The sequence below is a fragment of the Pempheris klunzingeri genome, chromosome 19 (assembly GCF_042242105.1).
Source record: "Pempheris klunzingeri isolate RE-2024b chromosome 19, fPemKlu1.hap1, whole genome shotgun sequence".
Classification (NCBI taxonomy): Eukaryota; Metazoa; Chordata; class Actinopteri; order Acropomatiformes; family Pempheridae; genus Pempheris; species Pempheris klunzingeri.
The window spans coordinates 16,622,740-16,628,739 of record NC_092030.1 but is presented as its reverse complement, the minus strand read 5'-3'; positions in this window follow the sequence as shown (position 1 = coordinate 16,628,739).

The window sequence follows — 6,000 nt, the reverse complement described above, 5'->3', positions numbered from 1 at the left end:
TGTGCGATAAAGACGTTACTGAAACACTAAAGCTCTTTCAGGGAAGTACCTGAAGAAGGATAAACACAAGAATGATAGTGGACCAGATGTGTGCAATAGAAAAACATTTTAATGTCACTGAAGTAATACACTCATTAAACCCTCAAACACTCATTAAATACCTCAGGTCTGCAGAGCAGAATAAAGGATGAACGTTGACATTAAGTCCTCTAAAGTGGAAAGCAGAAGGTCAAAAGGAGGCTGAGGCTGCTAAGATGATAATCTAAAGAAGTGTAATTGTTCTTTGTGTCACTGCATCACACAGTTGGCCTATACACTCCCGTGCTTTGTGTTTTTACACCACGGGCCCCGAGCTCACCTCTCTGGCTGAGGGCGTCTGCAGACCCCAGGGACTCCAGCGGCTAATGGAGGTGGAGGTGCAAGATAGGGAGTGGTCATGTCTCACTGTGCACCCCCCGCAGCCAATCTCATTTCATGCTCTTTGGCCCTCTTTGCCCTGGCCTCAGAGCTAAATGTCAATCAGGCGCAGTGGAAGGACTGGAACAGTGGAATGGAGGGTCCCACCACGAAGACCGGTCGACCCTGCTGCTTGAAAGCACCATGAGAAATAGAAGGGAGGGAGAAAGCAATAGAGAGAGAGTGCGGTTTAGGTAGTGAGCGCTCCACTGTCATGGTGATAGGACGGAGCGCTCTTGAAAGGCAAGCAGCTGTGCTTTCCAAAAGCCAGGGCCGCCGCCCTGTAGCGCTCCAAAGAGCAGCGCAACAATGCCTGTCTCAGCACATAAATAATTCCTGTGTGTTAGAGGGTGTATGCATCCACAAATGTGTGCACACAGTTACAGTATGTGTGTGCCCTGTCCTATATAAAGTTGACTTTGGGAAAACTTGTGGTCGGTTTGATATCTGCGTTAATACATGTGTGTTTATGCACTCTTCATTTTAGGTGTGCACTGGAAAGAGCGTGCAGCTCTGTTTGTTTTTCCATAGCTCCAGTCAACGATCAAATTTTCCCGACCTTGTCAACATGTCTCTCCGTGTGTTTGTTTGTGGCAGTGACAGAGTGTTCTATTCTCATGCAGTATTGAGTAGGTCATGACCTAGACATCTTGTCCTCTTCGTCCAATGCCTCTCTATCTTCAAGCTCCACCGACTTGTGTCTCACCCCCTTATCGATGCCTCTAGCAGTCCATCTTAATTCCACCATGAAAAGCTCCCTTGAAAAACCACTGTAATGTATGTTAACAAAGGGGGCCAAATATAGAGGACCCCGATTGCTGTGGAGGTCTTTTTCCCCTCCTCAGTTAAATGTATTCATTCATTTAAGCCTCCCTGATCCCCTCCCTCTTTCCCCAACTCTCAGATGTGAGACAGACAGAGGGGCCTGACCGCTGGCCAAGGTTAACAGAGCCTTAAACTGTGTTTGAGCTCTGCATCACACGCCCACCACCGCAGAGATCAAACACTGTTCTTCTCCCAGCTCCCACTGACAACTCTCAGCTAACAAAACTGTCTCGCTTCTGCTTTCCTTGCCCTGTCTACCGTGAACCGTATCCAGCTCACTGCAGACCTGCTCACACTCTAAGCCCAGTGTGAAACTTCCTAGTGTGAACCAGTACGAACCTTCCCACATTCATTATACATTTCGATCCTGAATATTTAAGCATGGTGATTGATTGGTGCCTGTTTCGATAACCTGATGCAATTTACAGTAGTTATCACTTATGCGGTAGAATTAAGTTGTTATGAAATATATGACAACTTATCCATCATGTAAGGATTTAGTTACAGTATTTGTTATTGACTTTCTTTGTAAGCTTTGTCATAGTTTAATCTTAAGCCCTGCTATCAGCTTGACTTGTTTCAGTGGATCTCATTACGAAAATAGCAGATTTCATCATTGTAAAACCAGATTCTGGTACATTAGACTAACCCCTCTCAAATTAAATTTCATCAGCGCTCCCTCTATACCCCCATACATTGCTACAAATAAACCTACAGGGTGCATAAAGCAGAGCCCTGGGAAACAAGAATGATCAGTAGTTCATGAGCACCACTCTGTGGCACAAAGTATAATGGCAGTGTTTGTTTGCACTGTGTTGTGTAGCCAACAGATAGCAGCCAAGAGCTCCACTGCATGACCACGATACCTGTGTGACATAAATGACAAGATGAAACTTGACATGAAAAATGATGGATGTCAGTCATCGTCAGTGAAAGAGGGGGTAATGCCTGCACACTTGTTCCATGCCACAGAATCATCTGCCAAACTGCATTCTGTCACATGTGGCAGACATCTACTTTCACAAAACCTCTCATCATGACTGAGTATATTTTCCACCCCATCCTCCTTGTAAGAGCTAACAAACCGTTGTTTTTAATGACAGAGAGGTTTTGCACTGCCCTGTGAAGCCCGTATTTTGAAGCCAGGTTGTGTAAATGACAGCTAGGCTGATTCAAATTACACTGCTGACAGGGTGAATGTAGCCTGTCAAAGAGAGCTCGGACACACAAAACAGAACTACTGTACTCTGAACGCGCCGTGAGGCCTATTCCGCCCTGACAAGTCTCTCACTGCTTAGGAGTTCGTTGTCTTCCCTGGGTGACTTTATCATTCCCTCAGGGAAGGTATTCGACTCTTTCCCCTCCACCACACGCGCCCACACATTCCCTAGTGCACGCATACAATCAGAAAGCACTTCGCACTTGTTACATGGGTGTGGTTTCTGCTGTGCAAGCAAGAGCACGAGGGAGCAGGCATAATGACAGCCAGTGTAAATATGAACCCTCGACTCTCAAGGCCCCAGTTTGATAGCTGATTAAATGCAGTAGTGATGAGGTAAGCTGCACAAGGCTCCAAAGAAGCCTCTAACGACATGTAATGAACTCCTTATGTCAGTATTTCAATACGTGCCTCTGCTTTCACGAGTGCATCACAAGCGTACGAGCTGACCCAGATCACTCAGAGAATGTAGATCATTTCAGTCAGATCAATTATTCATAAATAAGATGACAGGGTGTGCTTGCTTCGTCTTGGTATGCCAGGGACATAGTCTAGATGGTTGCTCCTTAATGGTTTGGATAATGTGCAGCACTAAATTGGCAAAAGACATAGTCAGCAGTTTACTGAAATCAGGGTGAAATCAGAATTCATCCACTCCCTCGTTCTTCTGCTTCACTCATTTAAAGAGCAAGTTGTAGTGGGGGAATTATATGGCTGTATCCCTCGCATCAAGTCAAGATGCCCAACAGGGGGCTCTGTGCTTCCATTTAAGCAGATAGTATTATTTTTCTATCAATATGTCCATAAATTATAGATGTGAAAAAAATGTGATGACTTTACACCAAAGCTCAACAGGTACCCACAGATTGTATTTTTGTTTAACCATTTATTGCAGGCCATTTTCAGTGGATTGGTAAAGATCAGGTAAGGAAAAATAAAGATAAAATAGACCGAGTTCTGCTTTTAAATATAACAGCTGAAGGTGATGCCTGTTAATATGGCTAGTGCATCAGGTGTGTACCAGTAACCAATAGATATCACCAGGAAACCTGCATTTTTTAATGAGTTACATTAAGACAATTATTTCTTGTATTGCAAATTTTCTGAAATTGTATGTTGAAATATTCAAATAAGGCGTTACCTAATTAAATATGGGTTCCTTTGCACACATGTCCAGAACAGAAACCATAACATTGGATAAAGCAACATTTAATTTTGTTGACATGTGAGAGCCAAAAGTTTCTACAGAGGGAATTGTGGATATCTTTTTTTTTTTTTTTTTATCACTCCATAAATCCGAACAGCCATAAGAAAAGCATATTTCAGGGATAAAATCTAATAGAAACCAGGCTGTGGATGCCATGTGAACAAAGCCCTCTGTAAAAACCCTCAAAATATTAGTGAGCAAGGAGGTAAGGCAGAGAGTAAGATTAAAAACTCATTTTGACAAAACAGCTTTTAAAGAGATGGATTTAAGAGAAATCTACAGACACAATAGACAAAGTGTAGTAAAATAAACACCTAAATGTGTATTTTGGATGTTTTCTTTCCACTTGTCTGAAAGAGGAAATGTTACAGAGGCAAAATAGCCCAAAATCTCAAAATCTGACCAGCGTATGAAAAAACAATGTTTTCACCTGTAGTCTCTTGCCTGGAAATGTCTGAAAGCCCTGTCATGCTCAGGAAATACTTTAACCTGACCTAACAGAAAAATGCATGTGCACAAAAGTAGACTAGCCTTGATGCTAACCAGTGGACGGCCTTGGAGAGCAATGAAGGACCTGGACCTGGCTCAGGAAAAACTCTATGGACCAAAACAATATTCTTGGGCAGGAGATGAAGTAGAGAAATTACATGGGAGAAAAAGTGTGCCAAGGCATCTTTTACAGGAAAGAAAAGGCAAGATAGTCCAACTTGGTATGTGCAGAAAGAGAGAATTTTAGATAAAAATGCTGGTTGTTGATGTTGCTGTTAATGACAAGCAAAACCCTGGTGAGTTATACTGGGCTTGGAAGACAGAATTAATTACAGTCTCCATCCAACAGTATTAGCCTGAGTCTTGACCTGATGTTGTGGTCCAACACTCAGCAGTCTGTGTGAGTGAATTCTTTCTTTAATCAGGCAGTATCATTAGATATCATTAGGTTGAGATATTTTTTTTCCAAGCAGGAAAAGACACATTCATTCAGTTCACACAACACAGAAACATGTGAGTTGAGACAAATGTCAGTAAATGAAGCTTTAAAGCTGACAATAATGGGGACATATTATTTTGTAGAGGCCTGCCACAGAAAAACATGCTTTGTTTCATGGGGAAGCAGGGAAGCAGAGATACATTCATGTGATGTATGTAATAACCAATGTACTCTAACATTACATTAATACAGAATGTAGCCCAGAGAATGTCAGCTATTAAGATTATTGTGAAGCTTGTTATTGATTTGTAGAAACCAGTGCTGTTACGCATCCCCTCACTCTGTATTTCTCAAGTCAACTGGTGCATTTCAGTTTCCTCGTGCTGCTGAGACTGATGGTGGATGAGGTCAGAAATGAATGTGATGGCATTGACTACAGCTTTTAACTAGGTCATATACCACCCTATTCACGCTGTCCTACAGTGTTTCGTTTTGTTCTTTTTATCTCTGTATCTGTCATCTGTTAGGATGCACTCAAAATACAATTTAAAAAATCATATTGTTTTTGCTTTTCTGGTTGTCTGCATCAATGTATGGGACTTTATGCATTTTCATCATAGATAGATATAGATTTAAGTATTTTTGCAGGTGTCTGTGTGCAGTTCTGTGCTGTAACTAAGTGCATTTCCTCAACTGTGAATAAGCTGTGATTAAGACAATACTTTATTGATCCCAGTGGGGCACATTCACAAGTAACCCAGCAGCATATAAAGTGACTAAAATTAGCTCCAACTTTACCAGCTGCAACATTAAAGCGATGTGACGCTTGAATGGATCAGTTACTACAATCCAATAATATAATAAATATGATTCTGAAATGAGTCATTCTGCATAATGACTACTTTTACTTTCAGTGCTTTAAGTAAAAGTTGACGCTAATACTTTTGAACTTAAATCAGTTTCTGAATGTTTGACTTGTTCTTGTTTTCTACACATTGCTACCTTTACTACAGTACATTTTCTGAGTAGATCCTCCTCCACTGTCTGAGCAGTGAATTTCCACAGTGCTGTTGTGAGCATGCAAACGACCAAAGACTGTTAGTGTTTTTAGTCGTTTATGAGTGCATGTGCAACACTTGCCAGCTCTGCGTGAGTCTTCCATGCTCCCCACAAACGCACCGCACTGACATCTGTCCCAGAAAACAGACAAACCCTGGTCTGTTACAACTCTTTGAATTGAAATTGAAACACGCCCATGGTCTTGTTGACAGATTGGTGGGGCTAATTCCTCACGCAAGGGGGCGCTGTTACACTGAACCACGGCGCTCTGCCCGAGTCTAGGTTCAAGACACTAACGTGTGTGTG